Below are 25,206 nucleotides of genomic sequence, written 5' to 3'. Positions count from 1 at the left end.
TTTGGTCACCCTCCTGTTCCTGGCACAGAGAGGGAGGCACCCCCCACAAATGGAGATTTCCCTTGTGAAGGTAAAATGGTAACTTCTACTCGGTTTTCAGAGCTTTTCTTATGTCTGCTGTTTCTTAAAAACGATCAGCTGAAAATAATCCTTATGCCAAAGAGGCAGAGTGTGGGGCATCCAGAGCTCTCTACCCTCAGAAGCAGTGCCCTTAGCTACAGTTCCAGACTCTTCACTACTAATCGTGATGCGTTAGGACTCTTGTGCCTGAGGGCAGAGCCACGTGTCGTCCTGGAGCCTCTGCATCTATGACAAGGGGGACACAGTGGCAAACACAGGATGGAGGGGGCTGCTTCATAGCAGCCCGGCCCTCAAGGGACCCATAGCATGGGCAGGAAAAACTATGACATTCCATCCTGGTTTCACAAGTGCTAAATAACAGGACTAGCATAGGTGGCGGAGCGGGGAGAGTGGTCACGGTCATCTCCATGTGTTATCGACAGAATCTGCTAAATGGAGAAGAAAGAGTGAATCGGGACTTCTACCTCCTCCACTTTGACCTCAGTCTGTACACTCTAATTGATTCCATTGTTCTTTCCGGCTTATCTCTTAACTCAGGCAAAAGCCCCAGGGGGCATCATATCCCTGGATGAAACTGAAACTACCTCCTCAAGCAAGAATGACTCCCCTGAGCCAGCAAGACCCCATGTGACTGACCCCAAGACAATGACAGACCTGACCTTCACTGCCCACCTGCACGTACCCACTAACCTTTGCTCCACATTTTCCTGACATAAACCTGGAAGTATTTTCAGCACTTTGGAGACAGCCTTTGAGATATGAATCCACTGTCTTCCTGGTGCTGGCCTCACTGAAATAAATGCCCTTTCTTGTTTCCCCACAACTCGTCCCTCTGTCTTTGGATTCTGTCAGTGGCAAGTGGCCGGACCTGGTCTGTTTCAGGACCACTGGAGCCAGGCGCTCTTGAACCCCTGTGCCTCAGCTATAGCAGGGGACTCGGCAAGCCCATCCAATCACAATTTCGCTTTCCAAGTTCACGGCACAAAGTGTGTATCTTTGTACCTGATATTTCAGCCGCAACACACCCCTGCCTTCCCTTCCACACCTCCGCCCTCTCTCTTCTTGTATTTGGTTCAGAAGGTCCTGGACATCTGGGCCCTGGGATAGCAAGTATGGTCTGCTGACCCTACAGCTTCAGCCCACCCAGGAGCTTGTTAGAGATGCAGACGCAGGTCTCACTCCAAATCCACAGCATCAGAGTCTGCATTTTATTTAGATCCCCATGTGATGTGTAGGTCTATGAAAATCTGAGAAGCACTGATAGAGGCTGGCCACTCTTAACCGTTGCCGAACATCAGAAACCCGCGGGGATCTGAAATGCACACACAGACTTCCTCACTCCCAGGCAGAATCCTGCACCATCAAAAACCAGATCTCTATCCTTGTGACTCATGCATCAGACCTTCAGTGCTGAACTGCTCTGGTGACTATCGCCATGCACCAAGGGCTTCGCGGGCCAGTCTTCTAGGGCTTCCCTTCTTCGTGAGCAAAATGGGGACGCTCCTCCCCTCCCTGACTACCTTACAAAGGGAGAAAGAATAACCATTGAAGAAGCCCTTTACACACTCTCACCTACAGCAACCTAGGTGGCTAAGGAGGACGGCTGATTGAATGAACAGTCACTGAATGCCAGGGAAGTGCGAGGCACACAACTGTGCAGGAGATACACAAACAGAGGAGGTTGCTCTGCTGGGGAGCCAGACACCTAAAAATTCAAGGATGCTACCAAATGCTAAGGGGGTGTCGGGGCGAGCACAGACTACTATGGGAACACAGAGGCGCCGGCACTTAACCCGCCTGTGGGCTGGAGGGGTTGCTGCATATGGGCTCTGTGTCCAGGCCTAATTTGGGCCCGCTGTTAGGGTTCAGCTCCTCATTCTTTTTTTTTTTTTTTTAAGATTTTATTTATTTATTCGAGAGAGAGAGAATGAGAGACAGAGAGCATGAGAGGGAGGAGGGTCAGAGGGAGAGGCAGACTCCCTGCCGAGCAGGGAGCCCGATGCGGGACTCGATCCCCGGACTCCAGGATCATGACCTGAGCCGAAGGCAGTCGCTTAACCAACTGAGCCACCCAGGCGCCCCTTAGCTCCTCATTCTTAAAAGAAGTCCCAGAACATGTGGTTTGGTCCTGATTTTCCTCCCCCTTCAGGGGGGTGCTGCCTTCGGAAAGACTGCCTTATTGACTTGAAGCATTGACCTATTATCTAGAACTAGGACATAGACAGATGTTTTCCTTGGCTCGGTGAACTCCCACTGAGCACCCAATTAGCAGCCCTGTGCCAGGGGTTGGCATAAAGAACAGAGGCACACAGTAAGTCAATAGAACTGTTCACATTCATGTTCTCAGGGGAGATTCTAGAAGAAGAGAAATCGATTGGCAAGATAAAAATTCAGACAAGTAAAATTCCACAATCTAGAAATCCTGTCCATCATCTCTTCAGGCTGGCTCTCAGAGCAACCCGCCCTTCCCCACCCAGCCCAGGGCCATGCTGGTAGAGGTTTTCATCCCTCATTTGGACACTTTCTGTTTAGTTTCCCAAAGACTCCTCTCATATGGTCTCCTCACATTGGCCAGAGTCCTTGTCCTTGGTAATCAACTCTTCCCATGCACTCTGGTATTGATCTCAAATCCAAACCCCTTTTCCTGGCCCTCAGGCCCCTGCATAACCTGCTCTGTGTGGAGCTGGGCAGTTTATCTGTCCCCTCTCCCTTCCTCCTCATCATTCTTACAGGGCATTTCACTTCTTGAATCTGCTATGTTCTCTTACTTGCAGGGGAGCAGAATTTGCCACCCCAAAATATGCCTCTTTGGCACAAGGATATCTTGAGCTGGTTATTTTTAAGAATCAGCCCACACAGGGGTGCCTGGGTGGCTCAGTCCACTGATCTGCTGCCTTCGGCTCAGGTCATGATCTCAGGGTCCAGGGATCCAGCCCTGTATCACACTGGGCTCCCTGCTCAGCAGGGAGCCTGCTTCTCCCTCTCCCTCTGCCTTCTGCTCCCCCTGCTTGTGCTCACTCTCTCTCTCTGTCAAATAAAATAAAATAAAATCTTTAAAAAAGCAAAGAATTAACCCCGCACAGGAGAAGCTCTGAAAACCTAGAGAAGTTACCCTTCTCTAAGAGACGTTTATGTTTATAAAGGAAATCTCCATATTTAAGAGTATCTTCCTCTGTGTACCAGGAATAGGAAGATGACCAAAGATCTGGAAACTCTTCTCAATGGAGAAGGTGTGGACTTAAATCTGCCTAACCACCATACCCTTGCTGACTGCACTTGGCCTGATAAGGTCCCATAACTTGCTCCCTCAACATCTTCTTCTGTCTTTAGCTGGAGATGGTATTTAGGGTGGTGTCTTGGGCCTTTTGGGGGAGATACCTAAGTTTTCCTGGGTCCCTCCCATGTATGCAGGAGGTATACATGTTATTAAACATCTTTGTTTTCTCCCGTTGATCTGTCTTTTATTACAGGGAGGTCTGAGCCAAGAACCTAGTAGGGTAGAGGGAAAATGATTCTTCCTCCCCCACACACTCTTGCACACTTTTTCTTTGACCTCTGATCTCCTGCTCCCATCGACTTGCTTGGCTCCTGCTGCTCACTGCTTTGTCACCTTCCCCTCAAAGAAACTACACTCATGGCCCTGTTTCTCCCCTACTTCCAAATGCTCTGACGCCACCGTTTCTTTGCTCATGTCTATCTACAGTGACAGAAACAAACAAAATGCCACCCTCCCCCCACCATACACTCTGTGACAGCTAGAGCCTGCTGTGTGTCACACATTATCAGCAAATCGACATTTGTTTATTAGTCTACAAATGTTGATGGAATAAGGGAATGAAAGAATCTCTGACCGCAGGCTTGCTGAGGACACGCTAGCCAGCGCCCCCTCCCTCCACAGCAGAGGAGGAGACCAGAGGTGGGAAGCAACAAGTTCAAATACATGAAAAACCAGGCACTCTTTCCTGAGTCCAGCTGTGAAGCCTGGAGCACTCCTGGGGGTGCTTTATTTGAACCTCACAACCACCCTGTGAGGAAATCTCAGTTGGAAGCACAGGTAGAATGGGGTCCCTCTGATGTGAACCCTGGCCTCCCAGGGCCCCCACCTCTTCCACAAGCGTGAAGACAAAAGACACCATTAACAGTCCCCAGCAGACAGAGTGAACAGTTAAGGGGGGGGGGGGGGGGAGCAGTGATTTATCCATGAAAGCCCTCCTGCCTTACTAACTTCCTAACTTGGTTAAACTAATATCAAAGGCTTAAGCCACTTAAGTGCCTAAACTGGACTAACCGGTTGGGAAACTCTCTCTCTATTCTCCCTGTTTCTTGAGCACCTTAAGCAACTCAAAGGCACAGTGAAAGCTTCTGTGTTGAGAAAGCATAGAAAAAAAAAAAGAAAGAAAAAAAAAGAATTGTCACCCTATATTGGGACAAACACACTGGCCCCACACGGCCCTCTCTTTTTCAGTTCAGAGTGACAAGGACAAAAATCTAGAACGATTCTTCAAAACGAAAAAAAGAATTTTACAATGCCGGATATTAAGGAAGAAACATTCTTTTTTGGGTTCAGTCTGACAAAAAACATTGGAGTCTGACCAAATAAATACATTTTATAGTTTAAAAATCCAAACCCAGCACCTCCAAAAAGAGCCATCTGTTTATTTGGAGAATATGTGAAGCATCTCGAGTTACTGAACACACGCCACGTTCTGGCTCCAACAGAGGTGAGGAAGATGGAGCGGTGGTCTCATGTGCCTTCCAGTTAAATGCGGGAGGCCAGGATTAAGTAAGATCACAAATGGGTATGGAATATTCCTTTGGGCAAAGTATGAAGAAACTAAGTGCTCTATGAGAGAAAACAAGGATGAGGAGAGTGGGAGATCACGGGAGGCTTTCCTGAGGATGGCATTTCCAGGAGACCAGAGCCCTTTCCTGGCTCATGGTAGGGACGGGGGGGAGCTGGTGAGGGGGGCAGGAGGGGACAGAGACCCAGTGGCCTACCAGAAGGGGATGGAGTCTGATGATGCGCTGAGGCTTCCCCTAGGCTAGGGAAGGACAGGAAAGGCCTCAAGTCCCTGGGGAGGTGGGTTTGCTACACTGAGAGCTGTTCCCAACTCCCCACCCAAGGGGCCTCCTCGCTCTCAGAAGAGAGAGGGAGCCAGGGATAAAGGCCTGGCTACCCCCCCTTCTGGATGGAACACTATTCCCACATTAAGTGTCAACCTTCTCCAGTTTCAAAGACTTAGAAACCCAGTCACATAATTTAACTGCTAAACTTAAAGATGCAATGGATACAGACCAAGACTCAATATTCTATGCAGATCATAGTTTACCACTTCATACTTTTAGAAAGGAGAGACTATAAGATGATATACTGTTAGTCGTTGTTTTCTATTTCAGATTTCAATGGTCAAATAATACATCAAGGACTCATGGAGGGTATAAATCATACTTCAGGAAACTGCCCTTTAAAACACTCTCCCCCTAGGTCATATTTAAATTCTATTAAAGGCTTTAGACTTAACAGAAAAAGGGAGACTGCAGATTCCAGAAAGGACAAGGTCCTTGTCTTGAGCGACCTGTATCCCAACACTTGTCCCTATTAAATAATCAAAAACCGATTCAATGGGTTAATGATGTTTGCTAAAAGTGAGATGATATATCTTAAAGAAAGGTCTTGAAGTAATTTTTTAAAAAAATTAAAAAAAAAAAAAAACGCCCAGGGCCAGTATCAACCTTCTATTTCTCTTTTTAGGAAAGGCTAATGGAACAACAAAATAGCCCCCATGAGGCTGGCTGGAGAAAATATTGGCAAAGATATATATTTGTGCTTACCAAAAATCCATTGATTTTTCACTTTTTAATTTTTTACGCATTGCCAAAAATAACGATTAAAATAACTGCAACTTTAGGCAAGATGTCACATTCTTTTTTTAAAAAAAACTCCTATTTTGCCCAAACAACAGCACTAAAGAATAACTGATTTGTTGCCCAACGTGTACGAGGATAGCACAAAGAAGAAATCTCAGTTTAGAGTGAGCGAAAAGCTTAAGGAAGTGTACGCAGTCCTTATGAGACAGGAATCCATGGTCCAGGGATTGGAGGAGGAGAAAGGAAGCATCAGAGAAGCGAAGGACTAGGGATTGAGAAAGGCTGAGGAAAGTCTCTAACAGAGGAAAACCATCAGCATGAGGATGTTTTAGAACCGTGTGAAGAAGTGATAAAAATTCAGATAAAATGGAATGGCACAAAGACAATGAAGTAAAGGAAATGCTCAACATAAAAACAACAGTTCAGGGGGCACCTGGGTGGCTCAGTCGGTTGAGCATCCAACTCTTGGTTGCGGGATCGAGTCCCATGTCGGGCTTTGTACCCAGTGCGGAGTCTGCTTGTCTCTCTCCCTCTGCCCCTCCCCCTGCTCTCTCTCTAAAATAAATAAATCTTTAGGAAAACCCCAACAGTTTAGAGGTAAACTTGAAGCTCGACTGCTTGCTAGCTGGGCTGAAGCACTCTCAACTCCTGGTTGTTTTTTTTTTCCCCTACCTGTGAAATGGAAATAAAAGGATCCCTAACATGGGGCTTCTTACTGATCAAATAAGTGAGTATTTATTTATCAGGCAACGTGTAAGCTGTCAACTCCTCAGTAAATATTAACATAAAACATAGAGCCATAGTGACTTTCCAAAAGGAAATTGGAGGCTTGAGATTAAGGATTTACTAGGTTCGAGATGAGAACAAGTAGAACTATTTGGACCAGAGATCAGGCTGAGGAGACAAAATCTGACATTATGCCGAGAGCATCCAGACGCTGATAACATCCTCGGTTCTCTACAAAGCATATAATTCTAAGACACCGAAATAGAATTTTCTCCCATCTGCATGTATACATGCAGGGGGGCGGGGGTTAAAGGACAACTTGGATAGGCCCTCACATGTAGACATGCCTTTTGAAAAAAAGAAATATATATTCCAGATTCCCTATTACTGTCAGAGGGGGAAAAAATCTCTTACACTTTGGGAGGAAAAAAAAAATGTACATGTCAACACAAAACTGGCATTTCCCATTCATTCATTGATAGCAGTATTACCATCAGCTAGCCTCATAATACAAATATGATTTAGGAGAAGATTTAGGATTTCCAGATTCATATACACAGTAATCTTCCTTCAAAAAACTGTAAAGCCCACTCAGTGCAAATTTCATCAGATACTATCAGTATCCCCAAATTGCCTGGCAAGGGAAAGGACCACTGGGGCACCTGGGTGGCTCAGTCAGTTAAGGATCTGCCTTTGGCTCAGGTCATGACCCCAGGGGTCATGATCCCAGGGTCCCGGGATCAAGCCCTGCATCCATTGGGCTCCCTACTGAGTGGGGAGCCTGCTTTTCCTCTCCCTCTGCTTCTCCCCCTCCTTGTGCATGTGTTCTCTCTCTCTCTGTCAAATAAATAAAATCTTTAAAAAGAGAGAGAGAGAGAAGGGACCATGAAGCCAAGAGCCATGAAGTTTTTTCAATTCTGTGATGGTTAAGTGACTCTTTCATCCTTTCCTTTACTCCTGAAGAAGTTTACAAATCGCTCAGATACTCCAGTCCCTGACTTGTAAAATGGGAATAATAATATCACTTCCCTTTGAGGATTTTCAGAGGCCTAGAAGAGTTAATACTTCTGAAGTGTTAAGAACAGCACTTGGCACAGAGAAACATCCAGTACATGTTTATTATTATCACTATTCCGTTTGATTATTTGAGGGAACAAAGCAGAGAAGTCATGCCGTTTTCTGGTAGTGTGTTGGTATTATAATTTTCCCCTTCAGTTGGACCTGAAATTCTGGGAGGTGGCATAAATATTCTGTTTATTGAGAAAATAATGAAAGGACTACACAAAGCTTAGACTGGCAAAGAGACATATTAATGACATTCTTGCAAATGTAACTGAAGATATTTAAAGACAGGAGAAAGCATGGATTTTTCTACCTTGGAGAGTTGCTTAACCCAAAGGTTCCAGGTTTTAACTTTGAGTTGTTTGTTGGTTTCTGTTGATGGGGATGGGAAAGACAGATGGAAGGTAGAGAGGAAGTTCCTAGACTGCTCCTCTTCAATGACCCTTTTGGACCCATTAACTTCTTTTTTTTTTTTTTTAATTTATTTTATTGAGAGAGCATGAGAGAGAGGAGGGTCAGAGAGAGAAGCAGACCCCCTGCTGAGCAGGGAGCCCGATGTGGGACTCGATCCCGGGACTCCAGGATCATGACCTGAGCCGAAGGCAGTCGCTTAACCAACTGAGCCACCCAGGCGCCCCTGGACCCATTAACTTCTCATCCACATGTTCACAGGTTAAATGTGAAACCCAGCCTTGGTCCATCCTGGGTTGGATGGTGGATCTCTTATCCACCTGCCTTCTACTGGAAAAAAAGCAGCAGCATGGGGAAAAGGACACTCTGATTGGCCATGAGAATAAATGGGAGGTTGCTGCTGGGAGAAAAAAAGTGAAGTTGACTTTCTGGAGAATATGGCAGATGCCTCCAGATGCTCACCGAGTATCCTGCCTGAGGTACACACAGGAGCATCACTGGGCAAAGACCAGTTCTCCCGGTGACCCCTGACCTCCACTAGGCAGGTAGAGTCTCCATGTACTGTCAGTCTCTATAGCTTTCTGAGTCATACTGATAAGGATGGATTAGGAAGAAAGGTCTAAAAAAATCTTTCTGCAGCAGTTCTTAAAATTGCCTGGCTTTTTATCTCTTTCCTAGCCTGGGATATTGGGCTACTTCTTCAAATACTCCAGTAGGCTGAAAATGAATTATCCTTTGCTTTCACTTATGCTAACCAAATTTGGCTCCGAGACAGCATTAACTAACATGGCTTTGACCATGTGCAATGGTTTAAGCTACTGACACAGAGATGAATTGACTCCTTCCTTGCAGTACTTAAAGCATAACCATCTGTACTGGTATGACGAGGCAATCCTAGCAGCTCTTCAAAGGTATCAATAACATACTGAGGAAACCTATTTATTTGGCTAATTAAAAATATGTCTGTTGAAATAAACACTTAATGACTTCAATAGCCCAAATCTCAAAAGACCAGAGTACGGTGGTTCCCAATGCAACACTGGTTTGGGAGGTATAAGCCCATTCTGTTCTAATTTATGCCTGTGCCCATTCTCAGTAGGGCATAGACTTCCAAAAAACCTTTTTTTTTTGGAAACAATGTATAAGTATCAAAATGGTTGACATGTTTACCGTGGCCGACTGTCTATATTTTAGTATTAATTTCAAAAAATTAAATGTCCAAATACTCATAAATGCACACAGTTTTTATAAGCAGTCTTATAATCTATGTTTCAACACTTATTAATTAATCCAAGTGGTTAATCATGATCAATAGAGGTTGGGGAATTTCTCACCTTCTTCCCCTTTCCCCCATCTTTTATTGCCCTACCTGGAGGAAGAGTTGTTTTCTATGTACCAGACACTGTACAAGACATTCTATCTGCAAAATCCTACCTCTCACACAGCTCAATTTGCTGGGTACTTTTATTAACCTCTCTGTATCTCAGGGCTATCTGACCACACAGCCTTTGCTCGCTCTTAACCACACATGCTATTTGGATTCAGGACAAGTTCCAGAAACACTGTACTGTTTAATTGAAATCTACTAAGAGTAGAACTCAAATGTTTTCACAAAAATAAAATGAATGAATATATATGAGAGCTGACTGATGTGTTAACTAACTCAATGGGGGGGGATTGTGAATGTATATCAAATCATCATGTTATAGGCTTTAAAAATCTTACAATTTTATTTATTATACCTCAATAAAGTTGAAAAAAAAGAAAGGTTCCAGAGAGGATATGACTTTTGGGGAGAGTAGGGTAGCAGCCCAAATAATGGACTCTTAAGAACTAAATACTTCTGAGCTGGCTTAAGGTAGATCCTAACGTCTTGGCAATGATCTTTTCCTGGCATTTAGATGGATCCAAAGAACATGCAGGAATACCCGTAAACTCAGATCTCCAGAAATGAAGGCTGGGGTCAAGTGGCACTAAAACCCAGTCATCCTTTTGGCTTCCCCTCTCAATTTTCCCACCAAAGGAGTGGAGGGCGGGGGGAGGTGTTCACCAGTGTCACTGAGAAAGCTCCTCGGTGGATCTGGAGGTGAGTGGCTCTACTACTCTCTGGAATGTGGCCTTACTGGACATTACTAATCTGGTTCAGATTTCATTCTGCAATGCTCTGGTTTCCATCTGTCTGGTATATTGCAAGTAACTTTCATGGCAGGGCTGGGACACCCTGCTTTGCACCAACCATGGCATGTCCTGCATGCCAGGGGCACTCCACACATCTTTGGGAGAGATAAACACAGAATAAGAAGGAAGAGAAACCACATCGTCCCAGCTCCTCAGAAAGCAAAAGAGACCTTGACAATCAACAAGAACAGACGTCAGAGCTGCATGACCCTTACAAGCAGTTTGGTCATGAAGACTTTCTCATCTAGGGAAGACTAAGGAGGGAGTCATTTGACAGCCTTGATCCTCTTTGCTCCAGCCTCTTCTTGAGGATCAGATCATTTCAAAGGAAGCTTAAGGAAGGATGTCATTTGGAAAACACATGACTACCATAATGGCTGTTGGTTAATTGTGAGGGACCAAGTAGAGATAGCTAGCTGGTCTGGATTTAATAGAAACCAGACTCTCCACCAATTTCGCATGGGGTCAATCATTCCAGGGTTTGGTGCTGTGGCTGCTAATAAACAGTCTTCCTTCTTCACATGTCATGTCAGCATCCTCTGGAGGGAGGGGCAGGCATGCTCAATGTCTGAGAGGAAATGGTCATAACTCATATCCATCAAAGTTTTTTAAAATGCTTTTTAATGTCAGTTTTAGAATCCAAACTTAGGCTTCCAACCTCCCATCCTCACTTTCTCCAACAATGTCCTACAGAAAATGGCATTATGTGGTTAACAGTGTTGACAAATTTCAACGCACAGTTGATCTCTTGAGCTCCTAACCCTGTCCTGCCCTCTGTTCTCATTCCAGTTTGGTCATGTATCGTCGCAGGCCTAGAATAAAGCTGGGGCCTCCTATCTTGTCTCCCTGTTGGCAAGCCCTACCCTCTCTCGCTCCAAAGTTATTTTTCTAAAGCATCACTTAAAACAGGTCACATTCATGCTCTATTATTACAAGATGAGTGCCAAACCAAGAAATATGGATTTCAAACCACTTTGCAGACCAGTCCAATCCAAATCCAGCCCCCGGTAGCCTCTCTAACCATCTTCAACCCTTTGTTGCTAAACTCTAAGCACACCGGCTCCATTGTTGTTCCATCAACAGGATATCCAAGCTCCCATCGTAGACTTTTGTGACTACTGTTTCTTGCATCTAGAATGCTCTGTCCCCACATACCTCACTTCATTTTGCCCAAAAGCCACCTCTTCAAACCACCCTATAAAACAAAGCAAGTATTGTCATTCTCCATGTCAGTCAGCTTTATTTTTCTGTATAGCCCTTATCATTACTCGATGGTCTCTCCTGTAGTTGTTTGCTTTTGTGTTTACAGTCTGTTGCTTCTATTAGCTCCATAAAGCCTGGGGCTTGTGTTTCTCTTGCTCATCTCTGCCACATGGAAGGTACTCTGTAAATATTTGTAGAATTAATGAACCAGAAATAAGGCAACATGCTTGGGACTGAGAGAGACCTAAAAATAGGCAAGATATTGATGCCTGCCCTTAAGGATGCATCTCCTTTGAGAGACAAACACATAACCAAAGAATCAGATATATTATGTTCCTCTGCTGATTCATCATTATGATTTACATGTTTCTCTTGCAGGCTTATCATCTTGCACCTTACTACAGCACTTATCAAAGCAAGGTAGACAACTTTTTTTGTAATGTAAAATCGCTACAAGTCCAGATAATGTACTTCGACTTTATGCTCTTGACACTCAGATGGCATTGGCATGACACTCATCAGATCATGCTGAAGGTATGAGGGAATACACAAAATTCCAAGGGACTGCAAAGGCAGACCACCTCTGAGGATGATATCAAACGCTTGCACAGCGAGAAATGGCTGAGGGTTTTGAAGGGAGAGCCCAAAGAACCCATCTATATGATAGAAAAATGGCTGGACCCAAGTGGTAGGAACCCTGCCTCCCGTAACTGTGAAGGATATACTAATTTTTAAAAGATTTTTATTTTTTTATTTCAGAGAAGACAGTGAGCAAGCATGAGTGGGGGGAGGGGCAGAGGGAAAAGCAGACTCCCTGCTGAACAAGGACCCAGATGCGGAGCTCAATCCCAGGACCCCAGGATCATGCCCTGAGCAGAAGGCAGATGCTTAACCAACTGAGCCACCCAGGAGCCCCAAGGATATGCTAATTTCACACTATATAGCGTGCTTGCCATTTTGGTGAGACATGCCAAAAATTTAGACTCGAAAATGATAACATTACACATTCAGTAACATCCAGTTTCTCACCTCATTATACCATCACTGCTTCAGACTGATATCTCAAAGAGCCTAAGCATTCCAGATATAGGTATTCAAGTACTGAAATTTAAACTCTCAATATCAAATCAACCCAGATAAATATTTTCGTAAAAGTATTGCTATCAAAACTCTAACTCTTGCTATCTGAAAATCAATAATCAATAGGTTATTGGTCCCTCCCGCTATTTAAATTCTCACCACCCAAGTTTATTTGGTGTCTGAGTCTGGAGAGTAGGGAACGTAGGTGGCTGATGTCTCATACGTGTTTGCCGAAAGTAGAGATTTTCCTAGAAGGAACCATCAACACGGGCCCAGTGACTCAGCTGGAGCAGCACAAAGAGTGTCTGCCGTATTTGCAAGACAGTGCAAATAGCCTTTGTGGAATAAATGATGCTCCTCCATTCCCAAGGCTCCTGCCCACGGATGCACGGCATCAGGAAGACATATGTTTTTACTTGTTTCTGTAGCGGTGATGGGTTATGTCAAGCTCTCCACCCCACCTTGCCCCGCCTCCCTTGGAACTGACAACATTCATTTGTTTCAAAGACAGCTGGAGCTGGAAGCCAAGCCAGTAACCAGCTGTCAGAGATGTGATGAAGTATGCCACGTGGCATCCACTCATTGGATAGCTGCACAGAGGAGCGGGGTGGCTAGGGGACTTCCCAAGCTCTCCCAGGGGTAGTGTGGAAGAGCCAGAGATGAACACTATGTTGGAAACGGCTGGTCCCAATTTTCTCCAGTTATTTATCTTCTCGTGCCCTTCCTCAACCCCTGCCTTAAGGTAAAACCAAGGAAAATAATCATAGCATTTGGGGATGTTAAGAATTGTGTACTCTATCCCCTGATTTTACACAGAAAGAATATGGGATCCAGGGAGAATGAAGGCATTGCCCAAAGCCTCGCAACTGATCAGAAGCTGATCATTTTTGCTGGGTGTTCAGTTTTCTCGTGTACTTAACAAAGAGATTAGACTCGATCATTTAAGGGCCTTTCCACATCTGGAATTGTATTTTTTTTTATCAGTTGGGATGACATGCAGGTAACTTACTGTGATGCAGATACAATCTCTGTACAGGCAGCAAACCTATTTGAGAGCCTGGTACACATGTAGCAACAGAAGAGCCCAGTTACAGGCATTAGAGCCCGTCTTCGACCCCGCTGAACACTAAGCTTAAGGATGTAACTCCTAACTCAGACCTTCAGAGTCCAGATTTCCAGGGTTTGAAGACCAATCTTCTAGAACAGAGATGACAAATCGAAGTCCACAGACCCAGCCTAGCTCTTGGTGGTTTTTTTTTTTTCAGCTTTATTGAGGTATAATTGACAAATTAAAGTTATATATATTTAAGCTGTACAATGTGATATTTTGACAGACATATACATTGTGAAATGAGTGCCACAATCAAGCTAATTAACAGATCCATCCCTCACAAAGTTACCATCTATTTTGTATATGCGTTGAAAACTCTAAGATCTACTCTCTTAGCAAGTTTCAAGTATATAACACAGTATTATCAACTATAGTCACCAGGTAATATATTATATCTCCGAAACTTATTCATCTTGCATATAAGTGGAAGTTTGAACCCTTTGACCAACATCCCTCCATTTCCCCCACCCTCAGTCCCTGGCAATCACCATTCTACTCTCTGATTCCACACAAATGCAGAATTGGTCTTCCTCTGCCTGGCTTATTTCCCTTAGCATGATGTCCGCCCAGTTCATCCATGTTGTTACAAATGACAGGATTTCCTTCCTTTTTTATGGCTGAATAATATTCTGTTGTGCATGTAAACCACATTTTATCTGCTCCCCCACTGATGGGCACTTAGGTTGGTTCCATATCTTGGCTATTGTGAATAATGCTGCAATGAACATGGGAGCGCCGATATCTCACTGAGATCCTAATTTCATTTCCTTTAGATATATATCCAGAAGTGGAAATTTCCGATCATATGATAGTTCTATTTCTGTTTGAGAAACCTCCATACTGTTTTCCAGAGTGACTATACATTCCCACCAACCGTGTACAAGGGTTCCCTTTTCTCCATGTCTTTGCCAATACCAATTATCTTGTCTTTGTGATGTCCATTCTAATAGGTGTGAGGTGATATCTCATTATAGTTTTGATTTGCATTTCCTTGATAATTAGTGATGTTGAGTATTTTTTCATCTACCTGTTGGCCATCTGCAGGTCTGTTCAGGTCCTTGGTCCATTTTTTAAATCTGGATATTTGTTTTCTTGCTATTGAGTTGCCTGAATTCCTTACATGTTTTGGACATTAACCACTTACCAGATAAACGATTTGCAATTTTTTTTTCGTTCCGTAAGTTGTCTCCACACCTTGTTTATTGTTTCCTTTGTTGTGCAGAAGCTTTTCAGTTTGACACAATTCTACTGGCTGATTTTTGCTTTTGTTGTCTGCATTTTTGGGGTCATATCCAAAGATTCATTGCCCAGACCAATGTCCAGAAGCATTTTCCCTATATTCTCTTCCAATAGTGAAGAAAGAGACAATAGGCCCCCAAATGGTATCACTTACGCTCAGCTCCATGTCCCCAACCCAGTCCTAATACTTAATTACAGTTTCAGCCTGTTTCAGGAAGGGAATCTTAAACCAGACAATCAGAAATTACCTAGTCAGTACCAAGGACATAATCTTCCTGAAAGACCCCTGCTTTCCCCTAAAGGACGGTGGCCTCGCCACAACCACTCCACATTTTGCCAATTTAACTTTCTTACCCTGCTCCCTTCTGCCTATAAAAGTCTTCCACTTTATACAGGCTTCTTGGAGCTCCTTTCTATCCCCTTGATGGGTTGCTGCCTAATTCCCGAATCGTGGAACGAAGCCAACAAGATCTTTAAAATGTCCTCAGTTGAATTTCTGTTTTCTAACATAGTTTTGCAGTTTCCAGTCTTTTGCTTAAGCCTTTAATTCATTTAGCTGCACTGTCGTAAAGGTATTTTCATGCACGGCTAGTTGTTCATACTGACGCTTCTACGAGGGGACAAGCGCTGGAAACTTCTCCACCTTCTTGCTGATGGAAAGCCCTACTCAGTAGGTTTGTTCTTCAACTCCGTGTTAATGTCATTTCATCCAATTTTTCAAGAGAAGTCAGAAATTCTATTTTGTCTACACAGCTATTGGACAGCAGCTAAGGAGTGGCTGTCCCCTAAGCATACAGGATACGCTCCCACAGTCCCCAACCTTCCCCACCGTCACACATCCCTCGTTACATGTCTAGTCTGGTGCCTGTGGACGTCTGGCTTAGAGACCTCTGCCTTAATTCAGCCCTATCTTTGGTGCAATGCTTATGTAAGAGTTAGGTCTCATTATCCAAGGCATTTTTCCTTTTTCTGTATCTGCCAGATTACCCAGCACAATGCCAACTCCACATATGCGTCACACACAGATGTAATTATTTAGGGGAAAAGATCTGCTTATGAATGGAGAGTCTACAGTGAGCAAAGGGGAAAAGAACTGGGATTTGGGGTTAGATTCCAGTTTGGAGTCCACCCCTTAAAATCTCTGCAACTTTGCACCATGCGCCTTCCCTACCTCAGCCTCAGTTTCCTGAACTGTATAATGAGAATAACACAGTTTTCTATTTTTTTATAATATCGCTTGGGATTATATCGGGAAATGCTGCCCAGCACACTGCTTGGTGACAGACAGTCCCTAAGATATCACAGAGTGATCACTGCATGAGGCAGGTAGATAAACACAGCTTTCTTGGAAGGTTGGAAAAGCAGTGTAGTTTATTTACCTTGTGAAGCCTGGGAGTTTGCAAATACTCGGTGCCTTCATGCAGAAAAACAAACTACAGAAGCCTGCCATGGGTAAACATTTCTGTTCTGTGAACCAAACTTGCCTTCTGCAGTATCCAGATTACTACTCCAAACAGATGCTGGGGATGGAGGAGGGGAGCCAGAGGGCAAAAATAGCAAATGACCTTTTGCATTAAATTAAACTAATACCCTCCATCCCGACTGGGCTTCAGAAGGACATAAATAAGACAGGATGTTAGACAAACACATATGCTGTTAAGTCGTTAACATATAACGGAGGGATTAATTGAACGTGTGCAGCCATTTCCAAGTTTTTCTTTGTGCTCTCATAGATTTCCTTGGCTCATCCAACTGTCATGCAAGTTCTCTTCCTGTTACAAGCACAGTGTGGCAGGAAGATGAGAAGTAGCTTTCTTGCCAAACATTGGGTCACTTCCATCTGATATCAACAGTTACATATTAGTCTGTCATGGGTCACGGATCAGTTTACAAAGATGTTTAAAATGTCAGATGGCTCTGGCCACCCTTCTCCTAGGCTAAGTTGTATTTCAATAAACCAAGTATGTGTAGGCTTCCAGATTACTAATACAAATGGACAGCTAGTTCTTGGAAGCAATCGCAAAACACACTCTTCAAGAGCATACGGCCAAAGGCAGCTCCATCATAACCCAGCTGCTCATGCCACATACCCACCCATTCTTTCAACATAAAGCATTTTAAAGTGAATTGTTTCTGCTGTCATGTCTCTCCGTAAATCAGAGGTTACACCCTGCTTATCAGTGGTTTACCATGATCATACTGAGAAAATCAGCAAGATGTTGAGTTCTTTAACTTGGGCCAAAAAAAGGGTTTTGTTGGATTCTCCAACCATAGCCAAGATAACGTGAACTGAGATGACAGCCAATATCTCACTTTCATCCATCAACGACCAAGACTATGGGTAAAACTGTATGTTTTCTAACTGGGAGTTGATGTACTTGATGACTACGGCCTTCACTTGGGTGTTATGGGGGATCCATCTACACAGCTTGCATGAGAAAGAGAGTGCCTGCTCGCTCTTGTGGTCTTCTCTGGCTTTCTCTCTCACCATTATCCCTACCCCCACCCCTACCCTTTAAGACCTCCTAAGCAGGCTGGCCTTCCTGCCTGTTCTTTAAACTTGCCAAACCTGTTTCTCACTTTCTCCAGTAGGAACATGGTAAACCCCAAGCTCTCTGTAAGGCTGGATTTACCTTCTCAGAAAACTCTTCCCTGACCATATAACCAAAAACACCCTTCCTGGGGCGCCTGGGTGGCTCAGTCGGTTAAGCATCTGCCTTCAGCTCAGGTCATGATCCCGGGGTCCTGGGGTCGAGCCCCGCGTCAGGCTTCCTGCTAGGTAGGGAGCCTGCTTCTCCCTCTCCCCCTCCCCCTGCTTGTGTTCCCTCTCTCGCTGTGTCTCTGTCAAATAAATAAATAAAATCTTTAAAAACAAAAACAAACAAAACACCGCTCCTTAAGTCATGACTCTGGGCAACACTCGGTCATGCCACAGACTGGAACCAAATGCTTGCGTTCAAATTCTGGCTCCCCTACTTGTTCTAAGACTTGTGACCTTGGCTGAGTTACCTGACCGTTTGGGCTTCAGTTTCCGGAGGATAAATGAAGGTTATAGGCTTGCTGTGAGCATTAAAGACATTAATATAAGTAAACCACTCAGAAGAGAGTCTGACACATAGTGAGTGCCGGGGCTGGCCTATTTCATTTGCTGCTTCACTGCCTGAAAGTATTATATTTCTCCAATGACTGGTTGTTTATCTTTTTCCACTAGCATGTGGGGTCGTCGAGAGAAAGGACCTTGTATGTTCTTGCCCCATCTTTTATCCCTAGCTTCCAGGCACCAGGACTAGGGCCTGATGCCTGACAGATTCTGAATGACTATCTGTGGACTGAAGGAATGATGTCCCAGCGACGCTTTCGTGATGAGACCACCACCACTCATGAAGTTGGCAGGAATCAACTAAGTAAAGAAGTCAGTAGTGGGAGAACCGAGGACATGATTTAATAATGAATAAAAGCAAGAGTATCCCAAACTTTGCATTATCTAGTTCCACAAAACGTACATAAGATTACAACCTATGATGAGGAATTTGGCTTTGTTATTTTTTTGGGGGGGGTGATGAGGGAGGGTTTGGAAAATTCTCCACATGACAGCCTATGTATGACCGTTAGATTCATTCATTCAACAAATATTTGTTGGGCGCCTGGGTGGCTCAGTCGCTTAAGCGACTGCCTTCGGCTCAGGTCATGATCCTGGAGTCCCGGGATCGAGTCCCGCATCGGGCTCCCTGCTCAGCAGGGAGTCTGCTTCTCCCTCTGACCATCTCCCCTCTCATGCTCTATCTCATTCTCTCTCTCAAATAAATAAAATCTTTAAAAACAAACAAACAAACAAACAAATATTTGTTATCTCTAAGGGGTTCAGCACTGACCTAGGCCCTAGAGATGAAGAATGAGACATTCCGGCCCCTGCTTCAGGGCGCTCAGGTTCTGACCGAGGAGGCCACCTGCTAAACAGACATCACAAGACAGCCTCCTTCTGCCCCACTCCCTATTCCCCACACAGAGCCGGGGAGATCACTGAAGGGACACCTAACAAATTCTTGGAAAGGTTTCTTAAAAGAGGGGCTATCAAAGCTTAGTCTTTAATGAGGCTAGCTAGTGTCAGCCAGGTGAACAGGGCAGGGGAGCGAGAATTACCAGCTGAGGGAGCTAGCAAGGTGGGTGGGGGTGGGGAGGGGCAGCCAGGTGAGGGAGCAAAGGTGAAAGGCTCAGTTGCCGGCAGCTATTTGACTTGCCAAGCATAGAACTGTTATGTGCACTGGCATGTATGTGCTCGGGGGGGCGGTGGAAAGAGGCAGAGTTTTTCAAAAGCCCTAAATATAAAAAGATAATGTGTAACCTGTATGTAATTAGGAATAAAAATCACATTATTAGTAAAACTTACAATCAGCTGACAGGGAAACAGCCAGAATTTCACAACTTGAGAGAAAACCCAAAAAGCCATTATGTTCATTAAAGCTGGCAACTTTGAACTTTATCCTGCGAAAACTGGAGCGTGATCAAGGATGTTAATCCCGAGGAGAGTTAGTGTGGCTGAAATGTGGAAGATGATTGAAAGGAAGACAAGAAATCGAGACTCAGAAACCCAGCAGAGGCTTTGCCTGGGTTTCTGCAAGACAAAATGGCAACAGAAACCCAGCTATGAGGGCAAAGAGGGAGTAAACACATTTTTAAAAATTCAGAATGTAGACTTAGGAAGCTTTAGTTATTGGGAGTGGGTAGTTAAGGAAGTTACTCAGATCCTTGCAGTAGACATCAAGCCTGGCTCAAAGACAAAGAATCACTCAGCCTTGCTTACTTCCTGTAGATGACCCCTTGAACCCATCAAATTTATACTGTCCAATACAATAGCCACTAGCTACATGTGGCTACTTCTATTTAAATTGAATTCATTAGAAGGAAATAAAACTAAAAGTGCAGCTCCTGAGTCACACTAGCCATACAGTTCAAGTGCTCGTCCACCACATGTGGCTACCATCTTGGACAGTGTAGGAAGTTCTATTGGACACACCACACCACCATCTTCCATCAACTTTAGCCCACAAATTGTCCCTGATCTTATACATTTATATTTTGTTTTCCCTTGAAGTCTAAAAGATGTCAGGCTACTTGTACATATAGTCTTCCATCTGCCTACAAGCATGAATTAAATGCCACTGTATACATGCATTTGGAAGAGATACATGGTAAGAGTAGAAATCAACCTTATAGGATTTCTCAGTCTTAGATCAGTATAGAAGAGGCTTGCTGCAAACAAGGGGGAACCTGGCAATTTCAGGTAACAATGATTTGGGTGTTCCTGATGTAGTTTCGACAGCCAGTGTGAGAGGAGGAGTCAACAATAAAGTTCTATCAATCTCCTCTCCCCTGCCCCATCCATTATCTTTTAAGTAGGCTCCATGCCCAGCATGAAGCCCAACACAGGGCTTGAACTCAAGACCCTGAGATCAAGACCTGGACTAAGATCAAGAGTGAGATGCTTTATCGACTGAGCCATCCAATTACCCCCTCAATCTCTCTTTTAATATCTGTAAGGAGCTTTATGAACAACCTATAATCTGCTGGGGTTAAAAATAATGGGAGGGCGCCTGGGTGGCTCAGTTGGTTAAGCGACTGCCTTCGGCTCAGGTCATGATCCCGGAGTCCTGGGATCGAGTCCCACATCGGGCTCCCGGCTCAGTGGGGAGCCTGCTTCTCCCTCAGACCCTCTCCCCTCTCATGCTGTTTCTCTCTCTCTCTTTCTCTCAAATGGATAAATAAATAAAAAAAATCTTTAAAAAAAAAAAAAGGGAATTATAATATCCAAAAACAATAACAAAAACTACTACAACTGTATTTGGTTTCAAATTGAACAGAAGGAAAAGCTGTTGTTTTCCTCGTGCGGAGGGTAGGCAAGGGGGACTCAGGTTCATCTCAAATCAATGGACACCTCACTTTCTGAGTTTTCAAAGAGCCTCACAAAGGGATAAGGTGGCCCAGTGGATTTGACAGAGGTGCCCCAACTTTGAGAAATGTAAATGTAATTCATACCGCTACTGATAAAGTATGTTCCCCCTTGACTACCTATGTTCCCAGAAACTTCAGTACCACAAAAAGCCCCTCTCACATATGGCCTAGTCATTGCGTAGGAAACTGAACAAACTGCTGTGAGTCATTTAATCCAATTGCTGACCACATACTACATGCCAGGCAAAGCTGGTAATGCTGGTATCAGTCCACCTGTGGCTAGTGAGAATATGAAGACTCTCCCCTCATCAGTAGAGCTTCATGATAATCTTCTGGTCCAAGGAGGTCTGAGGAAGTACAGAGTGAGCCAGAGCATCAGAGGAGACGTAAGGAAGGCTCCTGACAGTTATCTTTGGGGAAGCTGGAAACCATACTTAGGTCTTCTTCTCAACTCAGTCAGCAGTTAGTAAATGTGATTTGAGATGAGATTAGAAGGTGAGGAGAGAGAGTGTTTCTGGGGGAAGCCAAAGTTCTCTGAAAGCCCGATAAGGCCTATAGGGTCTGGCCCTTGCCTCCTCCACAGCCTCACGAAGGAGGGGCTCGGCCAGTTGCCCATCTAGTGTGGCTCTGCCACGTGGCCTCATTGGCTCCTCAGATGAGCCATGCTTCCTCCTCCGACAGAACATGTGCACAAGCCATTCCCTCCTTCTAGTTAAGATGTCTTTCCCTTACCTCTCAGCTTAATCACTGTTTTCTTTAGGGCTGTCTCTTCTCAAGTCCCCTCCACCAGGCATGTCTTCACCGTACCTTATGCCTGTCTTGTGACGCACTTACCAACATAACTGTGTATCTCTAGGATTCCTTAATGGACATCTCTCCATTCTAGCAAGGTTATAAGCTATAAATTCCATAAGGGCAGGAATATTCCTCCTAAAAAGTCCATCATTCCATCTCTAGCACCTACCAAAGGCCCTGGAATTAAGTAGGAGTTAAAAAAAAAAAAATAACAAAAGGATGGAATGGACGATGGCAAATGAGAGTCTGGAGAAATCTGGATTTGGAAAAGCCTGCGGCATTTTTAGACCCACTCTAGAAAAACGTGATATAGGATTAGGGCTATTATGACTACCACGGTCACTACAAGTACTCTTACTGCAAGCACCAGGGTTGGTAGCGGGTACTCTCTTATACTCAGGAAGTACTTACCACCATAAAACCAGGCAGGGCGCCAGGCCACTTAGCTACCCTAATAGCACTCTAGAGTAAGAGAAATTCCATTAATATTTTGTAGATGAGGAAACCAAGCCTCTGAAAATTTAAGCAACTTGCCCAAGGCCACCCAGCTGGTATGGGAAAACTAGAATTTCCACCAGCCACCTGAGTTCCAAGCCCGAACCCTAGACCAAAATGGTCTCTAACTCTCTACCGTATTCCACCCAAGCCTTACAGAGAATTCAAGGGATTTTTAATCTCTGGACACTCCAACTGGGTAAAGAAAGCTATTGCCACTCGACAGTGATGGAAGCCAAGAGGTTAATCGACTTACTGTGTTTGCTACGAAGGGAAATTTGAAATATCAGCAGAAAAAAAAAAATCAATATGGCTTCCAACTGCCACAAATTAAAAACAGATCGCAGGCTTTTTACAAAAATATGACTACACTTCAGCATAAAGTCATTTAAAAATAACTGTTTCCAGACGCCATATGGGTTATGTACCAGTTTCATATGATTAGTATAATTTTTGAAGGAAGTTGTTATCAGAACCACAAAGTCGAAAAACCATTTTCAACCAAACCGCAGGAAATATTCGCAGGTAAAAATCTTAATGAAAACACAAATGTGGACGGTAAGACAACTGGTCACGAGAAAACCTGCAAAGAACAAGTTCTCAATTCCAGCACACAGGGAAAATCTGGATTTCAAGAAAGCATGTACAGAACGGGGACTGGTTTATTCTGTAAACCAAAGTCACACATCAGGTGAATTCCAAAAACATTACTGTTTGCAGAGATCCCGGCTTTGTCCTCTAAATAGGTGCCAACCTGCATGGCAGTTTAAGACACTCCTGTTCTTCCAACTCTAATACTGTTAATTCCACGAGTGGAATAAGGAAGAAAAAAATAGTTTCAGAATCTGTTTTAGACAGCGAAAACAAGAAAAATCAACCACGTGGAAAGGAGGAACTGTGCGTTTATGTCTCTCTAGGTGGTGGAAGAGAAATGGCCAGGATCCTCATTTTTCTAATTTTCCCCAAAATAAAAAAATCCCCAGGAAATGCTGGTATTTAAGGTAGAGGTGGCCACATATTGATAACACAGAGATGTGCTTTGTCTACACAGAGCATCTTACAGAAGAGTTGAGTAAGTTGCCTACATTAAACATGGGAAGATTTCACATCCAAGATGCGTGGCTTGTCTAGAGAACTGAGAGAAGCTGGCGGGCAGCCCGGTTTGCTGCACGCTCCTCCATGCCCTCCAAGTGCATCACGCATCAAGACTGTGTTACTTATTTGCATATCCTGCCCAGTACTGGCATTTGCATTTGGGACACCAGGTATAAAGAACAATAATGGTAAGAACGGGGAAGAAGCAGTCAAAAGATTAGCAGGAAACCGTGGGTGGTGTATCACATATTCCAAGGAAATGGAGGTCCATCATGAAGATTGTCCAATATGTTTAAAAGGTCAGATAATCTAAGGGCGGAGAGCCATGGACCAGTTTCAGGAACAAGGAGGATGTGAGAACTAACTTTGGTCACAACAGTTTTAAGGCACTTACCTAAGCTTGGTTTCCCAGCCTCCGCACTTTTGACTCTCTGGGCAAGCCTGTGCTGGGGTCTTTCCTGGGCGTTGTAGGACTTTAGTAGCCACCCTGCCCTCAGCCCGCTCTAAGCCAGCAGGATCGCCCTCCTCCTCGACACCGGGACAACCAAAAATGTCTCCAGACAGTGCCAAACATCCCCTGGGGGGCAGAATCAGCCATGGCTCAGAACTCGTGTTCTAGGTGGAAAACAGATGGAAAGGGGCCAAGAAGTGACGGATTGAGACCCAAAGAGAGGGAGAATTGAAAATCTGTATCTAGAAGTTTGGGTCTTAAGTCTTTATGTGTTTTCTTTCGCAAAGGAAGATGAAACTAAGTGATGTCCTTTGTTTCCTCTAATTCTCAGTAAGAAACTCTACTCCTTGCTGGTGTTCGGATGCTGGGAAGTTGCTTAATCTCTCTGACCTTCTGCTGCTTCAGTCATGAAATGGTGGAGATGGTACCTTATACTCCTAGAGCCGTCTGGGGCTGAAAGTGAGATGATGCTGTCAGGCCCAAAGTGTAGTGCCTGGGTTACACGAAGCACTTCATACCTAATACATGACCATAACCACTATTCAGTATGTAACCACGACTTAATGACCACCACCACTAATTACAACTGTAATCAGCCTGAGTCATACTGTCACTTATAGAAATTACAGATAACTCCGCCCTCTACAATCTAGAAGCCCACGTGCATCTATCTGGAGGAAGAGAGTGGCTCATATGAAACCTGACCAGCTGATCGGTCTTTAAAATAAGCAAAAAGACTTTCTATTAACAAGAAGTAGCTGGTGGCACTGGTTAGAGTGAAGCGATGCCCACAGATCTCTCAAATAAGCTGATAAAGTTTAAAATGGAACTTCCGACCCTCTGATTCAGGTCCTCCTAGGAGACCTCCCCTATGGCCCCCCCTGATTTCAGCCCCAGCTGCAATGAGCAGTTCAAGGTGGGCTCAGACTTGTATCCAGCTGGCCACATCCCACCTCAAGTCAGCACTGTCTTTGCCTACCTGCCCTGTGCCCTTCTTCTACGTCAGAGCCCACTCAGCCTCTAGCGCTGAGGATGGAGTGAATGAAGACCCCCAGGGCAACTGTCAACTAATGGAGGATGGGACTCCATGAAAGTTACTCTTCAGGGGGAGTTACAGAAGGTAATCCTATGGTTCTTGAGAGATCTTGGCAGAACTGAGCTCACTGTGCTCCCAGATGAATCTTCTAGAAAGCACCCCAATACTGTTGTTTTTCCTTATCACATTCTCTCTCTTCTCTCACTTCTCTCTCTTCTCTTCTGCTTCCTGGGATCACCTCCCAAATAAACCACCTGCACCTAAATCCTTGTCTCGGTTTCTGCTTTGGGAAAAAACAAATTAAGACAGAGCCAAGGCCCAATAACCCTTGATAATAACAGCAAACATGTTTCCTGTGTACCAGATGCCACATCCAGAGCTTTACTTAAATTCATTCTTCAGTCCTTTGAAGTCCGTGATATTAAT

General features: G+C 44.3%; 1 protein-coding gene across 1 annotated transcript in view; it reads right to left on the bottom strand.

The window, feature by feature from the left end:
* ADAMTS18 (ADAM metallopeptidase with thrombospondin type 1 motif 18) overlaps nucleotides 1-25,206 on the bottom strand; it is a gene marked incomplete at its 5' end in the record, with an annotated part of 147,251 nt that overhangs the window by 75,745 nt on the left and 46,300 nt on the right. The window lies entirely within an intron of this gene.

This window comes from Mirounga leonina, unplaced genomic scaffold (assembly GCF_011800145.1).
Source record: "Mirounga leonina isolate KUSES-001 unplaced genomic scaffold, KU_Mleo_1.0 Mir_180, whole genome shotgun sequence".
NCBI classification, from domain to species: Eukaryota; Metazoa; Chordata; class Mammalia; order Carnivora; family Phocidae; genus Mirounga; species Mirounga leonina.
The sequence above is the reverse complement of the archived record's forward strand: the minus strand, read 5'-3'. Positions and strand labels throughout refer to the sequence as shown.